This window comes from Megalopta genalis, unplaced genomic scaffold, assembly GCF_051020955.1.
Source record: "Megalopta genalis isolate 19385.01 unplaced genomic scaffold, iyMegGena1_principal scaffold0047, whole genome shotgun sequence".
Lineage (NCBI taxonomy): Eukaryota > Metazoa > Arthropoda > Insecta > Hymenoptera > Halictidae > Megalopta > Megalopta genalis.
The window spans coordinates 5,001-20,258 of NW_027476116.1; positions in this window are offsets into that span (position 1 = coordinate 5,001).

Sequence of the window (15,258 nt, forward strand, 5' to 3'; positions counted from 1 at the left end):
CCGACCCGTGGCCACGCTGTGTGGAGAAAAGTCCGTAACGTAAACGGCACGAAACAGTCAGGACTGAAGCCCCGAAGGAGCTCTGAGACAGCTTCTCGACCGAGATCGTAGAATTGGCCCAAAACCCGCTCTGCTCCGTCCGCCTCGCACGGACCGTGTATCTCTTATAGATACCGAACGGCCGGCAAGGACGCCGGCGCCGCCGGCCGAATAGCACGCGCGCTTACGAGTGTAAACCGCCGCGGCAACAGACCGCCCGGCCGTGCTGTTGTAACATAGCGCGTGAACGAACGAAAAAAAAATTTATAGTAAACATTAAAATAAATTACACCACCGTACACTAGACAAAAAATTACACATTTTTTCCCAATATGAAAATTTTCACAAACTTTTCAAAGTCCCATCGCATCGAGTAAACTTTTTTAATAACGCTTCCGCACGATTCTAAATGCTTAATCCATATGTGAAATCGTTCACTGATCACGAATATCGTATTTAAAAAAATTACAAAAATTTATTTTTCCAAATAATCAAAAAAAACCGAAAAATCACAAGAGTAAAGTACCATTATTTTAAACAATATGTCGTTCTAAATGCTTAATCCCTATGTAAAAAAGTTATCTAAGCAAGAATATGTAATTGAAAAAAATTAGAAAAATTTATTTTAGCCGTAAATCGAAAATAATGGGGACACCGGAGCTGTTCGAAGCGCCGAGACGCGCCGCGTACGGCCGAATATTTTCTAAGTCCCAACGTACCGATCAAGAGTAAAGTACCATTTTCCTACATTAGATTTCGTTCTAAATGCTTAATCCCTATGTAAAAACGTTAGTTAAGCAAGAATATCGTATTTTTAAAAAAATCTAATGATAGGATTTCCCAGAAAATTGAAAAAACCGTAAAATGTCAAGAGTAAAGTGCCATTTTCTGACATTAGATTTCGTTCTAAATGCTTAATCCCTATGTAGAAACGTTAGTTAAGCAAGAATATCGTATTTTTAAAAAAATCTAATGATAGGATTTTTCAGAAAATTGAAAAAACCGTAAAATGTCAAGAGTAAAGTGCCCTTATTTTAAACAATGTATCGTTCTAAATGCTTAATCCCTATGTAAAAAAGTTATTTTAGCAGGAATATGTTATTGAAAAAAATTAGAAAAATTTATTTTAGCCGTAAATCGAAAATAATGGGGACACCGGAGCTGTTCGAAGCGCCGAGCGCGCCGCGTACGCCCGAATATTTTCAAAGTCCCAACGTACCGATCAAGAGTAAAGTACCATTTTCCTACATTAGATTTCGTTCTAAATGCTTAATCCCTATGTAAAAACGTTAGTTAAGCAAGAATATCGTATTTTTAAAAAAATCTAATGATAGGATTTCCCAGAAAATTGAAAAAACCGAAAAATGTCAAGAGTAAAGTGCCATTTTCTGACATCAGATTTCGTTCTAAATGCTTAATCCCTATGTAGAAACGTTAGTTAAGCAAGAATATCGTATTTTTAAAAAAATCTAATGATAGGATTTTTCAGAAAATTGAAAAAACCGTAAAATGTCAAGAGTAAAGTGCCCTTATTTTAAACAATGTATCGTTCTAAATGCTTAATCCCTATGTAAAAAAGTTATTTTAGCAGGAATATGTTATTGAAAAAAATTAGAAAAATTTATTTTAGCCGTAAATCGAAAATAATGGGGACACCGGAGCTGTTCGAAGCGCCGAGCGCGCCGCGTACGCCCGAATATTTTCAAAGTCCCAACGTACCGATCAAGAGTAAAGTACCATTTTCCTACATTAGATTTCGTTCTAAATACTTAATCCCTATGTAAAAACGTTAGTTAAGCAAGAATATCGTATTTTTAAAAAAATCTAATGATAGGATTTTCCAGAAAATTGAAAAAACCGAAAAATGTCAAGAGTAAAGTGCCATTTTCTGACATTAGATTTCGTTCTAAATGCTTAATCCCTATGTAGAAACGTTAGTTAAGCAAGAATATCGTATTTTTAAAAAAATCTAATGATAGGATTTTTCAGAAAATTGAAAAAACCGTAAAATGTCAAGAGTAAAGTGCCCTTATTTTAAACAATGTATCGTTCTAAATGCTTAATCCCTATGTAAAAAAGTTATTTTAGCAGGAATATGTTATTGAATAAAATGAGAAAAATTTATTTTAGCCGTAAATCGAAAATAATGGATCGAGCGAATCGGTCGATTGCGCCGAGACGCGCCATGATGCAACAGACGAGCGATTGGAACGCCCGAATATTTTCAAAGTCCCAACGTACCGATCAAGAGTAAAGTACCATTTTCCTACATTAGATTTCGTTCTAAATGCTTAATCCCTATGTAAAAACGTTAGTTAAGCAAGAATATCGTATTTTTAAAAAAATCTAATGATAGGATTTCCCAGAAAATTGAAAAAACCGAAAAATGTCAAGAGTAAAGTGCCATTTTCTGACATTAGATTTCGTTCTAAATGCTTAATCCCTATGTAGAAACGTTAGTTAAGCAAGAATATCGTATTTTTAAAAAAATCTAATGATAGGATTTTTCAGAAAATTGAAAAAACCGTAAAATGTCAAGAGTAAAGTGCCCTTATTTTAAACAATGTATCGTTCTAAATGCTTAATCCCTATGTAAAAAAGTTATTTTAGCAGGAATATGTTATTGAATAAAATGAGAAAAATTTATTTTAGCCGTAAATCGAAAATAATGGATCGAGCGAATCGGTCGATTGCGCCGAGACGCGCTATGATGCAACAGACGAGCGATTGGAACGCCCGAATATTTTCAAAGTCCCAACGTACCGATCAAGAGTAAAGTACCATTTTCCTACATTAGATTTCGTTCTAAATACTTAATCCCTATGTAAAAACGTTAGTTAAGCAAGAATATCGTATTTTTAAAAAAATCTAATGATAGGATTTTCCAGAAAATTGAAAAAACCGAAAAATGTCAAGAGTAAAGTGCCATTTTCTGACATTAGATTTCGTTCTAAATGCTTAATCCCTATGTAGAAACGTTAGTTAAGCAAGAATATCGTATTTTTAAAAAAATCTAATGATAGGATTTTTCAGAAAATTGAAAAAACCGTAAAATGTCAAGAGTAAAGTGCCCTTATTTTAAACAATGTATCGTTCTAAATGCTTAATCCCTATGTAAAAAAGTTATTTTAGCAGGAATATGTTATTGAAAAAAATTAGAAAAATTTATTTTAGCCGTAAATCGAAAATAATGGGGACACCGGAGCTGTTCGAAGCGCCGAGCGCGCCGCGTACGCCCGAATATTTTCAAAGTCCCAACGTACCGATCAAGAGTAAAGTACCATTTTCCTACATTAGATTTCGTTCTAAATACTTAATCCCTATGTAAAAACGTTAGTTAAGCAAGAATATCGTATTTTTAAAAAAATCTAATGATAGGATTTTCCAGAAAATTGAAAAAACCGAAAAATGTCAAGAGTAAAGTGCCATTTTCTGACATTAGATTTCGTTCTAAATGCTTAATCCCTATGTAGAAACGTTAGTTAAGCAAGAATATCGTATTCTTAAAAAAATCTAATGATAGGATTTTTCAGAAAATTGAAAAAACCGTAAAATGTCAAGAGTAAAGTGCCCTTATTTTAAACAATGTATCGTTCTAAATGCTTAATCCCTATGTAAAAAAGTTATTTAAGCAAGAATATGTTATTGAATAAAATGAGAAAAATTTATTTTAGCCGTAAATCGAAAATAATGGATCGAGCGAATCGGTCGATTGCGCCGAGACGCGCCATGATGCAACAGACGAGCGATTGGAACGCCCGAATATTTTCAAAGTCCCAACGTACCGATCAAGAGTAAAGTACCATTTTCCTACATTAGATTTCGTTCTAAATGCTTAATCCCTATGTAAAAACGTTAGTTAAGCAAGAATATCGTATTTTTAAAAAAATCTAATGATAGGATTTCCCAGAAAATTGAAAAAACCGAAAAATGTCAAGAGTAAAGTGCCATTTTCTGACATTAGATTTCGTTCTAAATGCTTAATCCCTATGTAGAAACGTTAGTTAAGCAAGAATATCGTATTTTTAAAAAAATCTAATGATAGGATTTTTCAGAAAATTGAAAAAACCGTAAAATCACAAGAGTAAAGTACCATTATTTTAAACAATATGTCGTTCTAAATGCTTAATCCCTATGTAAAAAAGTTATCTAAGCAAGAATATGTAATTGAAAAAAATTAGAAAAATTTATTTTAGCCGTAAATCGAAAATAATGGGGACACCGGAGCTGTTCGAAGCGCCGAGACGCGCCGCGTACGGCCGAATATTTTCTAAGTCCCAACGTACCGATCAAGAGTAAAGTACCATTTTCCTACATTAGATTTCGTTCTAAATGCTTAATCCCTATGTAAAAACGTTAGTTAAGCAAGAATATCGTATTTTTAAAAAAATCTAATGATAGGATTTCCCAGAAAATTGAAAAAACCGTAAAATGTCAAGAGTAAAGTGCCATTTTCTGACATTAGATTTCGTTCTAAATGCTTAATCCCTATGTAGAAACGTTAGTTAAGCAAGAATATCGTATTTTTAAAAAAATCTAATGATAGGATTTTTCAGAAAATTGAAAAAACCGTAAAATGTCAAGAGTAAAGTGCCCTTATTTTAAACAATGTATCGTTCTAAATGCTTAATCCCTATGTAAAAAAGTTATTTTAGCAGGAATATGTTATTGAAAAAAATTAGAAAAATTTATTTTAGCCGTAAATCGAAAATAATGGGGACACCGGAGCTGTTCGAAGCGCCGAGCGCGCCGCGTACGCCCGAATATTTTCAAAGTTCCAACGTACCGATCAAGAGTAAAGTACCATTTTCCTACATTAGATTTCGTTCTAAATGCTTAATCCCTATGTAAAAACGTTAGTTAAGCAAGAATATCGTATTTTTAAAAAAATCTAATGATAGGATTTCCCAGAAAATTGAAAAAACCGAAAAATGTCAAGAGTAAAGTGCCATTTTCTGACATCAGATTTCGTTCTAAATGCTTAATCCCTATGTAGAAACGTTAGTTAAGCAAGAATATCGTATTTTTAAAAAAATCTAATGATAGGATTTTTCAGAAAATTGAAAAAACCGTAAAATGTCAAGAGTAAAGTGCCCTTATTTTAAACAATGTATCGTTCTAAATGCTTAATCCCTATGTAAAAAAGTTATTTTAGCAGGAATATGTTATTGAAAAAAATTAGAAAAATTTATTTTAGCCGTAAATCGAAAATAATGGGGACACCGGAGCTGTTCGAAGCGCCGAGCGCGCCGCGTACGCCCGAATATTTTCAAAGTCCCAACGTACCGATCAAGAGTAAAGTACCATTTTCCTACATTAGATTTCGTTCTAAATACTTAATCCCTATGTAAAAACGTTAGTTAAGCAAGAATATCGTATTTTTAAAAAAATCTAATGATAGGATTTTCCAGAAAATTGAAAAAACCGAAAAATGTCAAGAGTAAAGTGCCATTTTCTGACATTAGATTTCGTTCTAAATGCTTAATCCCTATGTAGAAACGTTAGTTAAGCAAGAATATCGTATTTTTAAAAAAATCTAATGATAGGATTTTTCAGAAAATTGAAAAAACCGTAAAATGTCAAGAGTAAAGTGCCCTTATTTTAAACAATGTATCGTTCTAAATGCTTAATCCCTATGTAAAAAAGTTATTTTAGCAGGAATATGTTATTGAATAAAATGAGAAAAATTTATTTTAGCCGTAAATCGAAAATAATGGATCGAGCGAATCGGTCGATTGCGCCGAGACGCGCCATGATGCAACAGACGAGCGATTGGAACGCCCGAATATTTTCAAAGTCCCAACGTACCGATCAAGAGTAAAGTACCATTTTCCTACATTAGATTTCGTTCTAAATGCTTAATCCCTATGTAAAAACGTTAGTTAAGCAAGAATATCGTATTTTTAAAAAAATCTAATGATAGGATTTCCCAGAAAATTGAAAAAACCGAAAAATGTCAAGAGTAAAGTGCCATTTTCTGACATTAGATTTCGTTCTAAATGCTTAATCCCTATGTAGAAACGTTAGTTAAGCAAGAATATCGTATTTTTAAAAAAATCTAATGATAGGATTTTTCAGAAAATTGAAAAAACCGTAAAATGTCAAGAGTAAAGTGCCCTTATTTTAAACAATGTATCGTTCTAAATGCTTAATCCCTATGTAAAAAAGTTATTTTAGCAGGAATATGTTATTGAATAAAATGAGAAAAATTTATTTTAGCCGTAAATCGAAAATAATGGATCGAGCGAATCGGTCGATTGCGCCGAGACGCGCCATGATGCAACAGACGAGCGATTGGAACGCCCGAATATTTTCAAAGTCCCAACGTACCGATCAAGAGTAAAGTACCATTTTCCTACATTAGATTTCGTTCTAAATGCTTAATCCCTATGTAAAAACGTTAGTTAAGCAAGAATATCGTATTTTTAAAAAAATCTAATGATAGGATTTCCCAGAAAATTGAAAAAACCGTAAAATGTCAAGAGTAAAGTGCCATTTTCTGACATTAGATTTCGTTCTAAATGCTTAATCCCTATGTAGAAACGTTAGTTAAGCAAGAATATCGTATTTTTAAAAAAATCTAATGATAGGATTTTTCAGAAAATTGAAAAAACCGTAAAATGTCAAGAGTAAAGTGCCCTTATTTTAAACAATGTATCGTTCTAAATGCTTAATCCCTATGTAAAAAAGTTATTTTAGCAGGAATATGTTATTGAAAAAAATTAGAAAAATTTATTTTAGCCGTAAATCGAAAATAATGGGGACACCGGAGCTGTTCGAAGCGCCGAGCGCGCCGCGTACGCCCGAATATTTTCAAAGTCCCAACGTACCGATCAAGAGTAAAGTACCATTTTCCTACATTAGATTTCGTTCTAAATGCTTAATCCCTATGTAAAAACGTTAGTTAAGCAAGAATATCGTATTTTTAAAAAAATCTAATGATAGGATTTCCCAGAAAATTGAAAAAACCGAAAAATGTCAAGAGTAAAGTGCCATTTTCTGACATCAGATTTCGTTCTAAATGCTTAATCCCTATGTAGAAACGTTAGTTAAGCAAGAATATCGTATTTTTAAAAAAATCTAATGATAGGATTTTTCAGAAAATTGAAAAAACCGTAAAATGTCAAGAGTAAAGTGCCCTTATTTTAAACAATGTATCGTTCTAAATGCTTAATCCCTATGTAAAAAAGTTATTTTAGCAGGAATATGTTATTGAAAAAAATTAGAAAAATTTATTTTAGCCGTAAATCGAAAATAATGGGGACACCGGAGCTGTTCGAAGCGCCGAGCGCGCCGCGTACGCCCGAATATTTTCAAAGTCCCAACGTACCGATCAAGAGTAAAGTACCATTTTCCTACATTAGATTTCGTTCTAAATACTTAATCCCTATGTAAAAACGTTAGTTAAGCAAGAATATCGTATTTTTAAAAAAATCTAATGATAGGATTTTCCAGAAAATTGAAAAAACCGAAAAATGTCAAGAGTAAAGTGCCATTTTCTGACATTAGATTTCGTTCTAAATGCTTAATCCCTATGTAGAAACGTTAGTTAAGCAAGAATATCGTATTTTTAAAAAAATCTAATGATAGGATTTTTCAGAAAATTGAAAAAACCGTAAAATGTCAAGAGTAAAGTGCCCTTATTTTAAACAATGTATCGTTCTAAATGCTTAATCCCTATGTAAAAAAGTTATTTTAGCAGGAATATGTTATTGAATAAAATGAGAAAAATTTATTTTAGCCGTAAATCGAAAATAATGGATCGAGCGAATCGGTCGATTGCGCCGAGACGCGCCATGATGCAACAGACGAGCGATTGGAACGCCCGAATATTTTCAAAGTCCCAACGTACCGATCAAGAGTAAAGTACCATTTTCCTACATTAGATTTCGTTCTAAATGCTTAATCCCTATGTAAAAACGTTAGTTAAGCAAGAATATCGTATTTTTAAAAAAATCTAATGATAGGATTTCCCAGAAAATTGAAAAAACCGAAAAATGTCAAGAGTAAAGTGCCATTTTCTGACATTAGATTTCGTTCTAAATGCTTAATCCCTATGTAGAAACGTTAGTTAAGCAAGAATATCGTATTTTTAAAAAAATCTAATGATAGGATTTTTCAGAAAATTGAAAAAACCGTAAAATGTCAAGAGTAAAGTGCCCTTATTTTAAACAATGTATCGTTCTAAATGCTTAATCCCTATGTAAAAAAGTTATTTTAGCAGGAATATGTTATTGAATAAAATGAGAAAAATTTATTTTAGCCGTAAATCGAAAATAATGGATCGAGCGAATCGGTCGATTGCGCCGAGACGCGCCATGATGCAACAGACGAGCGATTGGAACGCCCGAATATTTTCAAAGTCCCAACGTACCGATCAAGAGTAAAGTACCATTTTCCTACATTAGATTTCGTTCTAAATGCTTAATCCCTATGTAAAAACGTTAGTTAAGCAAGAATATCGTATTTTTAAAAAAATCTAATGATAGGATTTCCCAGAAAATTGAAAAAACCGAAAAATGTCAAGAGTAAAGTGCCATTTTCTGACATTAGATTTCGTTCTAAATGCTTAATCCCTATGTAGAAACGTTAGTTAAGCAAGAATATCGTATTTTTAAAAAAATCTAATGATAGGATTTTTCAGAAAATTGAAAAAACCGTAAAATGTCAAGAGTAAAGTGCCCTTATTTTAAACAATGTATCGTTCTAAATGCTTAATCCCTATGTAAAAAAGTTATTTTAGCAGGAATATGTTATTGAAAAAAATTAGAAAAATTTATTTTAGCCGTAAATCGAAAATAATGGGGACACCGGAGCTGTTCGAAGCGCCGAGCGCGCCGTGTACGCCCGAATATTTTCAAAGTCCCAACGTACCGATCAAGAGTAAAGTACCATTTTCCTACATTAGATTTCGTTCTAAATACTTAATCCCTATGTAAAAACGTTAGTTAAGCAAGAATATCGTATTTTTAAAAAAATCTAATGATAGGATTTCCCAGAAAATTGAAAAAACCGAAAAATGTCAAGAGTAAAGTGCCATTTTCTGACATTAGATTTCGTTCTAAATGCTTAATCCCTATGTAGAAACGTTAGTTAAGCAAGAATATCGTATTCTTAAAAAAATCTAATGATAGGATTTTTCAGAAAATTGAAAAAACCGTAAAATGTCAAGAGTAAAGTGCCCTTATTTTAAACAATGTATCGTTCTAAATGCTTAATCCCTATGTAAAAAAGTTATTTAAGCAGGAATATGTTATTGAATAAAATGAGAAAAATTTATTTTAGCCGTAAATCGAAAATAATGGATCGAGCGAATCGGTCGATTGCGCCGAGACGCGCTATGATGCAACAGACGAGCGATTGGAACGCCCGAATATTTTCAAAGTCCCAACGTACCGATCAAGAGTAAAGTACCATTTTCCTACATTAGATTTCGTTCTAAATGCTTAATCCCTATGTAAAAACGTTAGTTAAGCAAGAATATCGTATTTTTAAAAAAATCTAATGATAGGATTTCCCAGAAAATTGAAAAAACCGTAAAATGTCAAGACTAAAGTGCCATTTTCTGACATTAGATTTCGTTCTAAATGCTTAATCCCTATGTAGAAACGTTAGTTAAGCAAGAATATCGTATTTTTAAAAAAATCTAATGATAGGATTTTTCAGAAACTTGAAAAAACCGAAAAATGTCAAGAGTAAAGTGCCATTTTCTGACATCAGATTTCGTTCTAAATGCTTAATCCCTATGTAGAAACGTTAGTTAAGCAAGAATATCGTATTTTTAAAAAAATCTAATGATAGGATTTTTCAGAAAATTGAAAAAACCGTAAAATGTCAAGAGTAAAGTGCCCTTATTTTAAACAATGTATCGTTCTAAATGCTTAATCCCTATGTAAAAAAGTTATTTTAGCAGGAATATGTTATTGAAAAAAATTAGAAAAATTTATTTTAGCCGTAAATCGAAAATAATGGGGACACCGGAGCTGTTCGAAGCGCCGAGCGCGCCGCGTACGCCCGAATATTTTCAAAGTCCCAACGTACCGATCAAGAGTAAAGTACCATTTTCCTACATTAGATTTCGTTCTAAATACTTAATCCCTATGTAAAAACGTTAGTTAAGCAAGAATATTGTATTTTTAAAAAAATCTAATGATAGGATTTTCCAGAAAATTGAAAAAACCGAAAAATGTCAAGAGTAAAGTGCCATTTTCTGACATTAGATTTCGTTCTAAATGCTTAATCCCTATGTAGAAACGTTAGTTAAGCAAGAATATCGTATTCTTAAAAAAATCTAATGATAGGATTTTTCAGAAAATTGAAAAAACCGTAAAATGTCAAGAGTAAAGTGCCCTTATTTTAAACAATGTATCGTTCTAAATGCTTAATCCCTATGTAAAAAAGTTATTTTAGCAGGAATATGTTATTGAAAAAAATTAGAAAAATTTATTTTAGCCGTAAATCGAAAATAATGGGGACACCGGAGCTGTTCGAAGCGCCGAGCGCGCCGCGTACGCCCGAATATTTTCAAAGTCCCAACGTACCGATCAAGAGTAAAGTACCATTTTCCTACATTAGATTTCGTTCTAAATGCTTAATCCCTATGTAAAAACGTTAGTTAAGCAAGAATATCGTATTTTTAAAAAAATTTAATGATAGGATTTCCCAGAAAATTGAAAAAACCGAAAAATGTCAAGAGTAAAGTGCCATTTTCTGACATCAGATTTCGTTCTAAATGCTTAATCCCTATGTAGAAACGTTAGTTAAGCAAGAATATCGTATTTTTAAAAAAATCTAATGATAGGATTTTTCAGAAAATTGAAAAAACCGTAAAATGTCAAGAGTAAAGTGCCCTTATTTTAAACAATGTATCGTTCTAAATGCTTAATCCCTATGTAAAAAAGTTATTTTAGCAGGAATATGTTATTGAAAAAAATTAGAAAAATTTATTTTAGCCGTAAATCGAAAATAATGGGGACACCGGAGCTGTTCGAAGCGCCGAGCGCGCCGCGTACGCCCGAATATTTTCAAAGTCCCAACGTACCGATCAAGAGTAAAGTACCATTTTCCTACATTAGATTTCGTTCTAAATACTTAATCCCTATGTAAAAACGTTAGTTAAGCAAGAATATCGTATTTTTAAAAAAATCTAATGATAGGATTTTCCAGAAAATTGAAAAAACCGAAAAATGTCAAGAGTAAAGTGCCATTTTCTGACATTAGATTTCGTTCTAAATGCTTAATCCCTATGTAGAAACGTTAGTTAAGCAAGAATATCGTATTTTTAAAAAAATCTAATGATAGGATTTCCCAGAAAATTGAAAAAACCGTAAAATGTCAAGACTAAAGTGCCATTTTCTGACATTAGATTTCGTTCTAAATGCTTAATCCCTATGTAGAAACGTTAGTTAAGCAAGAATATCGTATTTTTAAAAAAATCTAATGATAGGATTTTTCAGAAACTTGAAAAAACCGAAAAATGTCAAGAGTAAAGTGCCATTTTCTGACATCAGATTTCGTTCTAAATGCTTAATCCCTATGTAGAAACGTTAGTTAAGCAAGAATATCGTATTTTTAAAAAAATCTAATGATAGGATTTTTCAGAAAATTGAAAAAACCGTAAAATGTCAAGAGTAAAGTGCCCTTATTTTAAACAATGTATCGTTCTAAATGCTTAATCCCTATGTAAAAAAGTTATTTTAGCAGGAATATGTTATTGAAAAAAATTAGAAAAATTTATTTTAGCCGTAAATCGAAAATAATGGGGACACCGGAGCTGTTCGAAGCGCCGAGCGCGCCGCGTACGCCCGAATATTTTCAAAGTCCCAACGTACCGATCAAGAGTAAAGTACCATTTTCCTACATTAGATTTCGTTCTAAATACTTAATCCCTATGTAAAAACGTTAGTTAAGCAAGAATATTGTATTTTTAAAAAAATCTAATGATAGGATTTTCCAGAAAATTGAAAAAACCGAAAAATGTCAAGAGTAAAGTGCCATTTTCTGACATTAGATTTCGTTCTAAATGCTTAATCCCTATGTAGAAACGTTAGTTAAGCAAGAATATCGTATTCTTAAAAAAATCTAATGATAGGATTTTTCAGAAAATTGAAAAAACCGTAAAATGTCAAGAGTAAAGTGCCCTTATTTTAAACAATGTATCGTTCTAAATGCTTAATCCCTATGTAAAAAAGTTATTTTAGCAGGAATATGTTATTGAAAAAAATTAGAAAAATTTATTTTAGCCGTAAATCGAAAATAATGGGGACACCGGAGCTGTTCGAAGCGCCGAGCGCGCCGCGTACGCCCGAATATTTTCAAAGTCCCAACGTACCGATCAAGAGTAAAGTACCATTTTCCTACATTAGATTTCGTTCTAAATGCTTAATCCCTATGTAAAAACGTTAGTTAAGCAAGAATATCGTATTTTTAAAAAAATCTAATGATAGGATTTCCCAGAAAATTGAAAAAACCGAAAAATGTCAAGAGTAAAGTGCCATTTTCTGACATCAGATTTCGTTCTAAATGCTTAATCCCTATGTAGAAACGTTAGTTAAGCAAGAATATCGTATTTTTAAAAAAATCTAATGATAGGATTTTTCAGAAAATTGAAAAAACCGTAAAATGTCAAGAGTAAAGTGCCCTTATTTTAAACAATGTATCGTTCTAAATGCTTAATCCCTATGTAAAAAAGTTATTTTAGCAGGAATATGTTATTGAAAAAAATTAGAAAAATTTATTTTAGCCGTAAATCGAAAATAATGGGGACACCGGAGCTGTTCGAAGCGCCGAGCGCGCCGCGTACGCCCGAATATTTTCAAAGTCCCAACGTACCGATCAAGAGTAAAGTACCATTTTCCTACATTAGATTTCGTTCTAAATACTTAATCCCTATGTAAAAACGTTAGTTAAGCAAGAATATCGTATTTTTAAAAAAATCTAATGATAGGATTTTCCAGAAAATTGAAAAAACCGAAAAATGTCAAGAGTAAAGTGCCATTTTCTGACATTAGATTTCGTTCTAAATGCTTAATCCCTATGTAGAAACGTTAGTTAAGCAAGAATATCGTATTTTTAAAAAAATCTAATGATAGGATTTTTCAGAAAATTGAAAAAACCGTAAAATGTCAAGAGTAAAGTGCCCTTATTTTAAACAATGTATCGTTCTAAATGCTTAATCCCTATGTAAAAAAGTTATTTTAGCAGGAATATGTTATTGAATAAAATGAGAAAAATTTATTTTAGCCGTAAATCGAAAATAATGGATCGAGCGAATCGGTCGATTGCGCCGAGACGCGCCATGATGCAACAGACGAGCGATTGGAACGCCCGAATATTTTCAAAGTCCCAACGTACCGATCAAGAGTAAAGTACCATTTTCCTACATTAGATTTCGTTCTAAATGCTTAATCCCTATGTAAAAACGTTAGTTAAGCAAGAATATCGTATTTTTAAAAAAATCTAATGATAGGATTTCCCAGAAAATTGAAAAAACCGAAAAATGTCAAGAGTAAAGTGCCATTTTCTGACATTAGATTTCGTTCTAAATGCTTAATCCCTATGTAGAAACGTTAGTTAAGCAAGAATATCGTATTTTTAAAAAAATCTAATGATAGGATTTTTCAGAAAATTGAAAAAACCGTAAAATGTCAAGAGTAAAGTGCCCTTATTTTAAACAATGTATCGTTCTAAATGCTTAATCCCTATGTAAAAAAGTTATTTTAGCAGGAATATGTTATTGAATAAAATGAGAAAAATTTATTTTAGCCGTAAATCGAAAATAATGGATCGAGCGAATCGGTCGATTGCGCCGAGACGCGCCATGATGCAACAGACGAGCGATTGGAACGCCCGAATATTTTCAAAGTCCCAACGTACCGATCAAGAGTAAAGTACCATTTTCCTACATTAGATTTCGTTCTAAATGCTTAATCCCTATGTAAAAACGTTAGTTAAGCAAGAATATCGTATTTTTAAAAAAATCTAATGATAGGATTTCCCAGAAAATTGAAAAAACCGTAAAATGTCAAGAGTAAAGTGCCATTTTCTGACATTAGATTTCGTTCTAAATGCTTAATCCCTATGTAGAAACGTTAGTTAAGCAAGAATATCGTATTTTTAAAAAAATCTAATGATAGGATTTTTCAGAAAATTGAAAAAACCGTAAAATGTCAAGAGTAAAGTGCCCTTATTTTAAACAATGTATCGTTCTAAATGCTTAATCCCTATGTAAAAAAGTTATTTTAGCAGGAATATGTTATTGAAAAAAATTAGAAAAATTTATTTTAGCCGTAAATCGAAAATAATGGGGACACCGGAGCTGTTCGAAGCGCCGAGCGCGCCGCGTACGCCCGAATATTTTCAAAGTCCCAACGTACCGATCAAGAGTAAAGTACCATTTTCCTACATTAGATTTCGTTCTAAATGCTTAATCCCTATGTAAAAACGTTAGTTAAGCAAGAATATCGTATTTTTAAAAAAATCTAATGATAGGATTTCCCAGAAAATTGAAAAAACCGAAAAATGTCAAGAGTAAAGTGCCATTTTCTGACATCAGATTTCGTTCTAAATGCTTAATCCCTATGTAGAAACGTTAGTTAAGCAAGAATATCGTATTTTTAAAAAAATCTAATGATAGGATTTTCCAGAAAATTGAAAAAACCGAAAAATGTCAAGAGTAAAGTGCCATTTTCTGACATTAGATTTCGTTCTAAATGCTTAATCCCTATGTAGAAACGTTAGTTAAGCAAGAATATCGTATTTTTAAAAAAATCTAATGATAGGATTTTTCAGAAAATTGAAAAAACCGTAAAATGTCAAGAGTAAAGTGCCCTTATTTTAAACAATGTATCGTTCTAAATGCTTAATCCCTATGTAAAAAAGTTATTTTAGCAGGAATATGTTATTGAATAAAATGAGAAAAATTTATTTTAGCCGTAAATCGAAAATAATGGATCGAGCGAATCGGTCGATTGCGCCGAGACGCGCCATGATGCAACAGACGAGCGATTGGAACGCCCGAATATTTTCAAAGTCCCAACGTACCGATCAAGAGTAAAGTACCATTTTCCTACATTAGATTTCGTTCTAAATGCTTAATCCCTATGTAAAAACGTTAGTTAAGCAAGAATATCGTATTTTTAAAAAAATCTAATGATAGGATTTCCCAGAAAATTGAAAAAACCGAAAAATGTCAAGAGTAAAGTGCCATTTTCTGACATT